Source organism: Vidua macroura, chromosome 5, assembly GCF_024509145.1.
Source record: "Vidua macroura isolate BioBank_ID:100142 chromosome 5, ASM2450914v1, whole genome shotgun sequence".
Taxonomy (NCBI): Eukaryota; Metazoa; Chordata; class Aves; order Passeriformes; family Viduidae; genus Vidua; species Vidua macroura.
The window spans coordinates 377,072-389,959 of record NC_071575.1 but is presented as its reverse complement, the minus strand read 5'-3'; the positions used below and the strand labels follow the sequence as shown (position 1 = coordinate 389,959).

At 44.6% G+C, this 12,888-nt stretch overlaps 1 protein-coding gene across 1 annotated transcript in view; it reads right to left on the bottom strand.

Annotated features, from left to right (window-relative positions):
* The window catches only part of CALD1 (caldesmon 1), a 227,158-nt gene extending 218,440 nt beyond the window's left edge, over positions 1 to 8,718 (bottom strand). Inside the window, exon 1 of the mRNA XM_053978271.1 lies at positions 8,683 to 8,718. The gene's annotated coding sequence lies outside the window, so the exon portion shown is untranslated. The remainder of the gene's footprint in view (positions 1 to 8,682) is intronic.
* Between the last annotated feature and the right edge of the window lie 4,170 nt (positions 8,719 to 12,888).

The window sequence follows — 12,888 nt, the reverse complement described above, 5'->3', positions numbered from 1 at the left end:
TCAATATTGAATAAACCCACTGTCACACCTTTCTACATCTCAGTCTGGGCAACAGAATTAAGCACAGATCTAGATTTGGAAGCCAGAAATCCACCAATGATCAAATTTAATCATGTCAATCATGCAGTTATGAACCACCCCCAATGGACAATGAAATCACTTTTATAAGTAAGCAACTACTGCAAAACCAATTATAAACAGCATAAAGGACCCAATTGTTTTAATTTCAAGTTAACGAGGTTCAAGTCCAAACCATTGCCAAAATAAACCTATAGTTACATCATAACACAAAAGGCAACCTAAGAATCCCCTTCCTGAGGCAATGATGGCATCTAGTCAATTTAGGTTCACATTATTAGCTATGCAGTGATAGGAGAGGCAGAATGCTGGGGCATTAAATAGTAAGTGTCCTTACACAGCTTTGAAAATTCCCCAGAGGCTCAGATGCCTGAAGACCTACCTCACAACCAAGGGCCAGAACAGAATATGTGAAGGCACAAATTTCTTATCTAAGCACACAGATCTGTAAACCCTCATTTTAAACAAATCTGTTTCTTCTGAAACTGATTTCAGACCTCTTCCCCATTATTTTCCAGCAGTGAGCTCCAACTGCTGCCAGATCGTTGTTTATGTAAATGGGAAGAAATTCCACTTCTCATTTAGCCAATGCCACAAAAATGACCCCCTTAATTAGCTTCAGGTTCTTTTCCAGGAAGTTTACTAGGGGTCATAAGAGCAGTAAAGCCACAGAAGAAAAAGTGGAGGAGCAGCTTGGTCCTTGAACCTATAACTCTACATGAACCAGCTCAGCCTTCCTGCACTGCCCTTCTCAAAAGGGTCTATCCAGGGCCACAAAGTTGAGATTGCATTGGCTGCACATCCAGGGCAACCTGTGAAACTCCTCCTGCAGAAGCCCAGGAGATCTAAGGAGGCCAGGAGCACTCATGTGAGGGGCAGTAGGGTGCACCTGGGCAGTAACACTCCAGGAACCACAAATGCTTTGCACCATCCTCAGCTCCATCTGCCTTTCTGTACAGGCAAAGTGATTGCTCCCCAAAAGCTCCTTTGCGAAGCACTTGAGCACAGAATTTCCCAAATGATCAGGCAGCCTCGAGGGATGCTGGCAACAGGGCCCATCAACAGCTCCAGGCACAGCAAGCCCCAGGGTCCATCCAGGGATCCTCTCAAGAGCAGCACAGGACAGAATCAGAGGGCTGGAAATGTACAATGCACCCTGGAGAACCCCACAGCCAACACCAGCTCAGGAGGAAGAGCTGAGTGCAAGGCTGACAACAACACTCCTAAAGCAGTCTCTTACTGGAGCGTCATAATAAGTATGTGATATCATGCTTTTATGGCACTAATGTATACATTCATTGTCAAATAAAGCATTTCAGACTATTTACAAAACAGATAAATTTGAGTCCTACACAAATCCCATCACAGCCTGTTTCTGTAGTAAGACATCAAAGATTTCAAAGTGAGGCTACAAAGACATTCCAGCCATTTGGTGCAAATTCGAGGGGAAGGCTTTAACAAGGATCACTCCCAAACTGAGCCAACCCATCCTGTCTCACATCCTCATGGTACAGGACTGGGTTCTGGGTTTCATGAATGGTTGGAGAGAAAGAAAACCAACAGTCTCTTAGGGGAAGGATCCTGCTAAGAAATTCCCACAGTCAGTGGAAGCTCTCCAAAATGACTGTGACCCACTAATGTGATTTTCCACAGCCAGAGCCCCCAGCTCTGTGCCTGAGGGTCAGACTCACCCATGGTTTCAGCCCCAAGGTGTTGACAAGTACCAGGTAACACACTGGCATCACCCTGCACTGCCCCATGAACCAGGGCTGTCCCTGCGCAGCCACATGAGCACGTGGAGAAAGAGCAGATGACAGGGCTGGCAGACATGCTTGCAGGAAAAGAGACACTGTCCTCCCCTGAAGTTATCTCCAGCATCTTTTAGGCCTCTATGTCCTATTTCCAGCAGAAGCTGCCCTCACCTTGTAGGAGTGGCTGTAGGCTTGCAAACTTTTGGACTCTGAGATGCCCAATAACCATGGGCACTGCCACTGCCAGTGGCAGCAGCTGGTAAGGAGGCAGCAGCTGGACAGACAGATTGTTTAGAAGAGATCTTTGCTCTTTTTGATAGATGTCAGAGCTGAGAACAGCACCATGCTTCTCTTCTCCTCCACACTGGGAAGAAAACTGGGTTTGGCAGCAAGTCCTCTCTTAGTGTTTTTTGCAAACACACACAGATGCAACACCACATCCACCCACAAACATGGGGGAAATATGGAGTGGTTTTATCAGTGGCAGAGAATCTCTGTCAGGGGAAAATGGTGCCACTTAGAGACATTCCTCACTGTCTTTTCAAGCACAGCCCAGGACAGGGAGTGCTGGGACAGGAAGAAGACAACACAGTCAGGGGCTGGACCATGAGTACCTAAGGCAGAGAAGGAGTCATAACAGGGCCAATGAAAGTAGAAAATGAAAGATTTCCCAAACGAGTCATAGGGATTTTGCATTTTAACTGGGCTCTCAGGGTTCAGTTTTAATTGTGCTTTTTACTTGGTACAAAGCAGTTTTCAAAAAGCAGCTTAGAGGGACAAAATGAACAGGCACAGTTCTGTGAGGCTGGGAACACTCCGAGCTGAAATGCTGACTGTTATCTTGGGCAGCTCACAAATAGTCCTTACGCAAGCTGGGAACTGCTCCACCACTGCCAGCTCTGCTGTAACTCCTGACCTTTTCCTGGACGTCAGATGGGAATGATTTTTAGTCTATCCGGTCTGGACTCAATTTGATCCCAAGCAGCAGGGCAAGGAAAGAAAAAAGTTTATTCTCTAAAAGCTTTATATACTGGATGCTTAAAATTTAACACTCGCCCCTTAGAGCTATATTCCCAGCTCAGAGATGGTAAGAAGCAACATGTTTTTTGCTTTAATCCTTTCCAAAGACACATTCCATAAATTGTTAGCATCCTTGCCAACCACTCAGTCTCTTAGTGAGCCCACATACCAGCTTTAAAGTAAGCTCTTCTAAAACCAATGCAACAGTCCTGTGGGTTAAGTTTATATTATTTCCAGATTCGAATAGCTGCAGGCTCCTTTTTAAAGTTGCAAATGATAAGTCATCTCTTTGTTGCCAGTACTTTTTTTTTAACTTTGTTTAAACTGTTCACTGATGCATTTAGTGAAAAACAGACTGTACTAGCTGTAACTTAGCAGTATATGCTGTAGCAACAGGAACACAGTCTGTATTTTGCAGCAGGAGTGGTGAAGAAGCCCTGTTTGGACAATTCAGTCTATTAATAACTCCAGTACAGATATCAGTACTTAAATTCAAGGAAAAAAGCAACACGTTGCACTGACACAGCACCTTTCATCCCAGAAGACACCGGCTGCACACTCTCAACAGCATAACCTGTCTAAAGAAACTGCCCTAAAGAAATACAAGGGTGTAGGGGACTTCCTGACTTCATGTCAGTTAAGCAGAGGGGGAAAAACCACTCACAATGCAGTCACTCCTCCTTCTGGCCCACTGGGGCTGGGTAAATTCCTGATTGCTTGCTGATGGCTCCATGTGTCCCTGTCCTGATCAGCACAGAAAGCAGATCAGGGAACCAGGCACCAAGCACTTTCAGAACACTGGAGTCCTTGCTTTTTCTCTATTTCCTGAGAGACTGGAGAAATTTATTGCAAAAATTACACCACTCCCAAATTAAATTTTAGAAATATAATTGCATTAAATTCTCCTTTTTTTTACCTTTTACTCTTTCGCCCAGTTTTGTCTTCCTGGTCGGACTCCACCAGTCCCACCAGGGCTCACCAAAATTCTATCTGGAGCTGAGAAAGCATTTGCTTCTCTTCATAAGAGGAGTTAATTTTCTCCTCTACCCTCCCTGGCTTTGAACACCAGGACTTTTCTCTAGCTTCTCTCAGGAATTTGGTGCCAGAAGCAGAAACAAAGATGAGGAAATGCAGAAAATTCCAGGGAATGATGCTACCCTGTATCTTCAGACCTCATTCCATGGGGCCTCTTCCACTCTTGCTCACACCAGAGCTGCTTCTGGGTAATCAGTGGGAGTTCTTTGTTTACTTAAAGCAGAATCTGCTTTTAGCTCCCAACAGCACATGTAAGTGTGGAGATGTGCAGTGGTGCCTTGGAAGGGTCTGAAATTGTTTTTAAATTACACATCCTGCAAACTCATCAGCCTCCAACTTAACTTTGATAAACAACTGGGAATTGGTACTGGAAGCTCCAGTCAGGACTGGATTGAGGCTGGCTGGCTTTTTTTGTAAGTATGCTACATTTATCAGTATACTGTGTTTGACCCTTTTTATAGATCAGCTGGGAAACCAAAGCTCCCATGCCTGCCTGTGAACTCACACTCTGGTTCTGCAAACATTTATATAAACAACTTAATCCCACATACTTGACTGGTCTCCTAATTGAATATTTGCAAGGCTTTGACTTTAGTGTAAACTGACTTCACACAAGACAATGTAGCATTTTCTATACTTTAAAAGCAAGACTGGCATTAAAATTTTAAAAAATAAAAATTAAATAAACCCCACAACCCAAAAACATTTTCTCCATGCCGTAATTCACCCTAAATTTACCATTTGTCCTTCATAAGAGGAGAAAAGGCAGGATAATCAGAGTGAGGGTGAAAAAGCAGAGCTGACTAACAAGCATGCCCAGTTCCTCTTCATTTGCTCTGTTGAACTGTCATGGTCAGTCTGATTGCTTGGGGGGCCCCCAGAAATTCAGATATGGTACATCTGCTTCTAAAATTCAGATCTGTAAGCAAGAATATTCAGAGGGTGGGGTTTGGGGTTTTTTTTTTTTTTTTTTTTTTTTTTTTTTTTTTTTTTTTTTGTTGGTTGGTTGGTTTTTTTGTTTTGGTTTGGTTTTGGTTTTTTGGGTTTTTTTAGGTTTTTTTTTGTTTGTTTGTTTGGTTTGGGTTTTTTGGTGGTGGTGGTGGTTTTTGGGTTTGGTTTTTTTTTTGTGTGTGTTTCTTGGGTTTTTTTTTGTTTTGTTTTTTTGAAGTCTGGTTCAGCTGCTTACCCTCTTGAGGAGCAAGCAGAAAGTACAGATCCAGTGCACAGTTAATATGAATATTTATTGACCTTGGGCATACATAGGAGCTCCTTCAGAAAGCTACGCTGGCATATCACAAAGGCACCACGCTGCCTGGCACACTCTGGCGCAGCAGTGAAGCTTCATCATTATTTTGCAAGCAGAATGGAGTGAAGCAGCCTGCAAGGCTGAGCTTCCTCCTGCCAGTGCCTGGAGCTGAGAGCTGGAACACCTTTAGGATAAGCCTTGGGCTGGAACAAAGCTGTTTCCCTCTCATTTCCCTTAAATGGTGTCTGACACTACATTTGGGGGACATGCCTTGGTTACTCCCTGACTGTTTACCTGAATTCTAATCATGTGATTTAAATGACTGGTTTATAATTCCCAGACCACAAGGACCCACATCCTGGGATCTCTCACACTGATTTAAACCCTGAGATCCAGACCCAGCTCTGGCTGGGAGCTGCAGTGCAGGGAGCACAGCCACCCTCAGCCTTTTCCAGCACAGCTGCTCTGCCTGGGATGGCACCAGGTTTCCAAGGGGAACCTGTGGGCCACTGAGGCAGGGGGAAAGATGGTCCTGTGGCTCATCTGCTGAGGCAAAACAGGCTCAGGCCTTTGTCCAACCATAACTTAATAGGATGGTGCAGAAGATTCACCAGGGCTTGCTCCCTTCTCCAGTTGTCTAAGTGAAGGAGGTTAGAGATAAAACAGAGATAAGCTGGGCGTTTGTTTGCCTTCCCCTGCCTTTGTAGGCTGTGGTTTCCCCCATTAGCACCAGTTTCTCTGCTGCATCAGGCGCCCAGAGAAGCTTTTTGCTGCAAGTACCATCCAAGTGGTTTTGTTCAAGGCCCTTATTTGCTTTAATGAGGATATAAAACAAATCTGGATGGGAGGGTTAACCGATCTGGTTCAGGACTGGGCCCAATAGCTTTTGCTCAAGTTCTGCTGGCAACAGTGAATAAATTCAGTGCCAGACATTTTCTCCTGATGCTGGAGAAGGAGAGGAAACTTTCCTAGCTGATGGGATGCTGTCGCACTGTTCAGCTGGTGAGAAGGTGAATTTTGGGCAGAAGGTCAGGAGAGGGAGTGTTCCCTGGACTGCAGCCTTGGTAATGCTCTCTGTAAGGTCAGGAGCCAAGAGGACCCGTGAGTGCTCACACTGGGAGTGAAAGGACACTAATTTGTTGACAGTTAACAAAGCTGATATTTGAGGGATGTGTCATAACATTCCAAGGAGTAAAACTACAATAATGGAATGTGTTTTCACTTGAGATCGTGTCGTTTTGGCTAATGGATGCAGAGAGAAACAAAGGATGAGCCTTTATGAGAGAGGAGGAGGTTAAACTCACAATTTTGAACCCTGCAGCCACCCCATAGAGAAGGGGCAGGTAGTGAGACTCACCTGGACTCACTGCTCACCTGTAGTTTCATCTCAGACCTCCACACATGTGGAGAGAAGATAAAGGCTCATAACTAAACTCAGCCAAGTCCCATTGCTGGCACAAACTCTCAGTGACATCCATGGGGTTTGGATAAGACCCCTAATGAGCTGCCTTTGTGTCTTCAACTCCAGAGGTGCCAAAAGTGGGTTTGGGGAATATAAAACAAGAGAGAAATTCCCAGAGCAGCACTGCTGTCTTTAGCTGGTACTCGTAAAGAGCCTGTTCCTCTGCCAGCTCCATAAAAAAGGAGTGGTGTAGGGGGACTCATGATTTTTTGCTTTTTCCATCCTGCACCACATCAGACTGGGTCCTCCTTACTTGCATGTCAGCTTCTCCCCATGACACGACCTAAAATAAGAGTGCCAGTGCTATAGGGCATTTCAAAGAGACAGAACACAACAATCACACTAGTTACTGCTCTCTATTCAGCTGGAGTTCTTAAATGTGTCCTGGGGGGGGGGGGGGGGGGGGGGTTGGCTTACTTAAGGACAGCAGGGAAAAAAGTCTTTGTTCAAGCATTGTTCTTCCTTCTGAGCTGTGTTTTTTGTCCCACAGTGCGACAGGTTTTCAACACAATGGATGGAAATGTGAAGTCACAGCTTTGAGATGGCAACACATCACATTCTGGGGACTAGAACTTGCTTTTGAGCTTGAGATGTACAGGCATTAAGAGATTCGTATCTCTTGACTGTGTCACTTACATGCAAAATGAGTGTGTTTATCCTGTCCTGCAGGATCTCATTAGGAAACACATCTGACATTCTAATGAAGGACAATTTTCAGTCAGTGCTCATGGAGGATAAGCAAGCTCTGGATCACTTTTCACTGACCCACAAAGCCAGAGCTGAACAGCAACAGCAGAAGTGTGAATGTATTACTGATTGAGCCTGTCCTGATGGAATATTTTGGATTCCTGCTCCATCAGCTGGAATCCTGAGCAGTGTGCACGGTGCAGCAGAAGTCTTGCCACACAGTACTCACCCATCTCAGGCCTGTTAGCATCCAGGAGGTCAGCTACCAGCAGGCAGGACCGGCCTGTTCACACACAGCAAGCCAAGACATCCATCCTGGCATCCCCGTGAATGTGCAGCAGCCACTTTTCAAACCTGAGCACACTAGGCTACTACAGGTGCACAAACTGATCTGGAATTATGCAGCAGCCAGGTGTCTAGATCTGACTGGGCCACTGAATTGCCAAGAAAAACAATCAGCTATTTGAAGAAAACAACTGGGCTGGCAAGTCCAGCAAAAGGAGTCAGAGTCCAACCCATCCTTTTAATATAACTGCCGATCATCATTATTTCCTGGCTACAGAGGATGAAATAAATTGCTCATCAGCTTTTAAATTAAGTTATTAATTAAGTGTAGCTACAGCACACACACTACAAAGCCTGTAATAGCAGAAGTTGCTGCCACAGAGTAGGTATTTTGAAAGTACAATTTCATATAACTATCCAAAAGAAAGCTGGGAGAAATCCAGGCTGTGCGTACCACTGAGTCTACTGACTTGAAGTAACCAGTTACCACCCTGCCAGCTGAAGTTAAAAAACAAACACATAAACAAAAAAGGAACCCCCATAACAATTATCCAAGGATGCATTACACCAGGGCTGGCAAATTCATGAGCTGCATCTGAACAGCCCAAATGTTCCCCTGCCAGCAGAGCTGCATTTACAGCAAGGAGCTGAACTCGCTCACTGCTGGGCATGGCAAGGCCAGAGCTGTGCAGTGCATTTCACACACGGGCTCACTGGTGGCTGGTTTTCTGCTCTGAGAGCTGATCATTGCACTGCAATCTGCAGTAATCCTTTGGGGAAAAGCATATGTCAGGGTTTACAGTCCAAACACACACAAAAGCGCACTCCATGGTACAAGGCTGGCCCAGCTCTGCAGCCAGGGAAGGGCTGACACCACCCATGGAGCCTGGATCAGCTCCTTCTCCTCAGGGCTTGCCTTATCTTCCAAACACAGAACTCTTTTCCTGACCAAAACAGACAACAGAAACCAAACCACAAGTGTGCTGTTTCTCCATGTCCTGTCCTCATTTCACTGATGACAATCTCTTACCCCACAAACCCCACCTCCCAGTCTCCTTTCTTGTCCCCTCCTCACTGAGATTTGTGTGATGCTCCTATTGACAGGGAGCTTGTCTCACCTGTGAGTATCTGAGTGCTTCTGGATTGCAGCCAAGAATGCCATCCTCTTGTCCAAAGGGGAAGCACTGCTCATAAAAAAACCTTCACAAAAAGCAGGCTTTAAAGTTGTCCCTCTCTTCCCTGAAGGTGTTTTGCCACAACAGTGTTTGCTGGGCAGGGACCAAGTGATATCCTCATAATTAGGACAAGTATCACAGCTGAAGGGGAAGGACTGAGCAATGTTTCTGGTCTAAGAGGAAAGAACAAGTGACTAAAGAAAGAGGCAGAGGTTGAGGTCAACCAGCTCTTTAGATATGCTCCTTCCTTGTTCTCTGTTCTTGCCAGAGGCCATTTTTATATTCAGACACATACTAAAGAAGTGTTGGCTGGCCCTGAACACTCTCAGGCAGTCCCTGCTGTCTCAGCAGCCTCTTTATTACAAAAAAAAAAAAAAGAAAAAAAAGAAAAAAAAAAAAAAAAAAAAAAAAAAAACCAAAAAACCAAAAAAACCAAAACAAAACAAAACAAAACAAAACAAAAAAACCAAAAAAAAAACCACTTTATTTTCTCTCTTTCTTTTTTTTTCTTTCGTTTTTTTTTTTTTTTCATTTGTATTACTTGTTTTGTCCCCAAATCTGGCTTCAGGAATGGCTGATGAATGACTTTAACATTTCAAACAGTCAATTTTGGTTGGAGATCAAGCAAGAACCTGGATGGTAAATTGGTAAATGATGGGGAGGGTTATTGATGATGACAGACAGATGGTTAGCAAGAAAGACTAATACCGAAGTCACCTCCAGCATCTTGGCCCCAGTGACCCATGAAGCAGCATTTTATGTGACCATCAAGCTCCATCAAGCAGAGGATCAGATATCAGATATTATATCAAATATTTGGCTCACCCTGTGAGCAAAATACTTCAGAAAACAGCTGTAATATTTAGCATCCTTTCATCTTCCTATTGCCTCCCAATATGCTTATTGCCACTTTAAATCAACCTCCTGATGACTTCTCAGGGAAAGAGGAGACTTGTCCTACAGCCCACATGTTACACAGACATTCTGAACATCTCTGCTCATTAAACACTCTCGAGCACATTTGTTTTCTGAGAGGGAGTCCTGGGTGCTCCTGTAAATTATGGCTGAGGTAATCACATTGCTGTCCACGTCAGACTTTCCATTGTCATTCCAGAGGAAAAATGCCTCTTCAGTTCCCCTCTGCAGAGAAGTACAAGTGGCACCCTGCCTCCTGTCCAGAGGAAAGGGAATGATCCCTATATATGGGCTCAGAAGTGACTCAGGAACTTGCACGAGGCAAGGCCATGGTCCTACACTGGCACACGTCATTATTCCACAGGTAAAGCTTCCCTAGTCAGCAGCAGTGAAAAGGAAAAAAAGACCAGAAAGTTTTCATATAAAATGTTCAGGAAAAATGCTTCCAGGTTCCAATCTTTTGGACATATTTGAACTATTTGAAACCTCCCGCAGCTTGTGCACTAGAGAAGAAAATAGCAAGAAAACACAAGGATTTGGATCAATTCGGGTCTGTAACAGGACACGGAATTTTTATAAGCCATTTTTAATCACAATATTTTTGCAAACTTCCCCCTCTCATAACACTCCACAAAGATGTAGAGAACCCACATTTTAGTGATATCCCCTTTATAATTCTCTGACTTTGCTGCTTTGGTGCTTTTGGCAGAAGCAAGCGTCTACCCAGCTGTGGCTTGGATTTTAGGGAAAAACCTCTATTTTGCATGGATTCACCTGCTGATTTTTAGGACCCTGCACATCCAATAACCTGCAAGGCTCAAGTTATTCTGTTTTGCAAAGAATCAGAGGGAAAGGACACAGGACAGGAGAACCTGGCATGAGTCAGGCAGTGCTGTCATCAGCCCAGAGATTCTGACAGGTTTTCACAACACAGAAAGGGGAGGGTCATATGAAATGATGGACAGAAATTTAAGCCAAAAGGAAGAAGCAGAGATCCTCCCCAAGCACTCCCTTACTGTTTCTCTGTAAATAAACAAACATGTTAACAAAGGAAGAGCAAAAAAGTCAAAATGCACTTTGCAACCAGCTAAAGAAAGCCCTAAGAAGGGATAGGGACTATGAAAGCCAAGACACACAAGAATCTTGACAGAAAGAGAAGTGCTGGAAGTTAAAAAAGACAGTGAAACATAAGATGTTGGGGGGAACTCCATCAAGATTAGAAAACATTTTTATTATACTTGGCATTAACAACTGAAGTCCTCTAACCGTGGCTAAGATGTAGAAGGAACGTCCATAACACTCCATTTTATGTTAATTTAACATCAAGAAAAATGCAATTCTCTGGGAACATGAGGCCTCCTTGCTGCCAGCTGCCTGCTGTGCCAGCCTGGCTTCTCCCCCTCCTCTCTCTGCTCCTGGCCAAGAACATTTCCTGAGGAGGGTCAGTGAGGTCTGGGGCTGGAGACTGCTGTGCCACCAGGCCTTGAGAAGGGACAAACCAAAGTGTCCCTTCACTGGGGACACCACTCTGCTGGCAGGGGAGACACCCCCTCTCCAGAGGAGGGATGGAGCCACAATCCCATGACACTGATGGAGATTTGCAGGGTTAGAAATGGTCCCTGTTGCCTCAGCACATGGTGTTACCCCTCAGGTTTTCCACCCTGACACCTGCAGCCCCTCGGCTGCTCCACAGGCACGTGCCAGTGCTGTGAAGGAATGGCAAAATGGCAGTGGGAATGGCAAAAATGCTGTGCTGAGAGACACCTCTGCTTGTGGCATACTGGGGAAAATTGCCCCACTGAAAGGCTTGGCAAGCACTGGAACAGCCTGACCAGGGAAGTGGCTCAGCCCCCATCCCTGGGGAGATTTAGTGGGCGTGTAGATGTGGCACTGAGGGATGTTGTTTAGTGATGGGCTTGGCAGTGGTGGATTTACAGTTGGATTTGATGATCTTAAGAGGCTTTTCCAAGTTCTATGTAATACCTCTGCCAAGCAGGAATATCACAGCTTTGTTTGTCTGTTCTCCTGAAGCACAGAGTGTAACCAGGAAACTGAAGAACCTCTCTTTCCTATGCAAAGGAACTGTCTCTCCTTTTTTCCAGCTTCTCAAAAAGATGCAAAGGATGGGATTACAAAGCCATGGTATTTCTGTGCATGGAATATCAGTCACCAACCCAGAATTTTGTCCATCCCGGGCATTGCTGACGGAAACTCACGCCTGAACAAAGCATCAGCAGCCATTACTGCTGCATTTCCTCCTGGTAAAGCAGATTTCTTGGTGGGGAACTGGCTGGTGCAGAACATACAAAAAAGAAGAGGGTTTGGCTCATAGTGTTTCACTTACAAGGAAAAGCTTTGAACACTTTTCATGTCAGGGCTCAGTAGGCAAATCCTGGACCAGGTAAATGATGAGTGACTGGTGCTCTCAACCCTCTCTTTCCTCCCTCTTCCCAGGCTGAGGAATACATTATGTAGGATGCTACACAAAGGGTGAGCAGAGGCTTGGCAAACACAGTGCCAACTACATAACAGAGACTTTCAAGTGGTTGTACTGAGGCAGTAATTTCATGGTTTGTTCAGTTCCAGACTTTAACCTCAGTGCCAAGAATCAATGCCACATAATAATGAAAAGTCTAAAATAATTTTTAAATACAGCGAGAGAAAGAAATGCAGTACAAAATACAGCTAAAAATAAAAGAGCAAAAGTAAGCAAATAAGGAATGCTCAAAATGGGCATGGCAGTTTCCTCTGAATCAAAATTAACACTTAGCTACCATCCAGCCTAGTAAACCTGGAGTGGATCTGGAAGACATTAAAGACGTGGAATACAAAACACGGAGTTGAAAAATTACATTTGATTACTAATTAAAATAAACTGCAAAAATAACAGCAGTGGGCTGCCAATATCATTTGTACTTCTGTAGTGCATCCAAAGACACTGTGTGGAATTGCACTGTTCAGTCTTTGAAAGAGAAACATTTGAATAAAAATGCATAACTAAGTTTAGGACTTTAGAAACAGTGCAGAGACATCAGCCCATCCCTTGTATGTTCTGAAGCTTAAAAGCCAAGCCCCAGCTGGGACCTGAGACAGGGATGAAGATCTGCATGGATCAGGCTCAGACTAGACCTGGTGCTCAGGCTGGATCCCAACTGGAATCCCCTGGGCCCACAAGCAAAGGGTGCAAGGGGATGCTCTTGCGTGCCAACTCATATCCCATATAAGAAACACCAT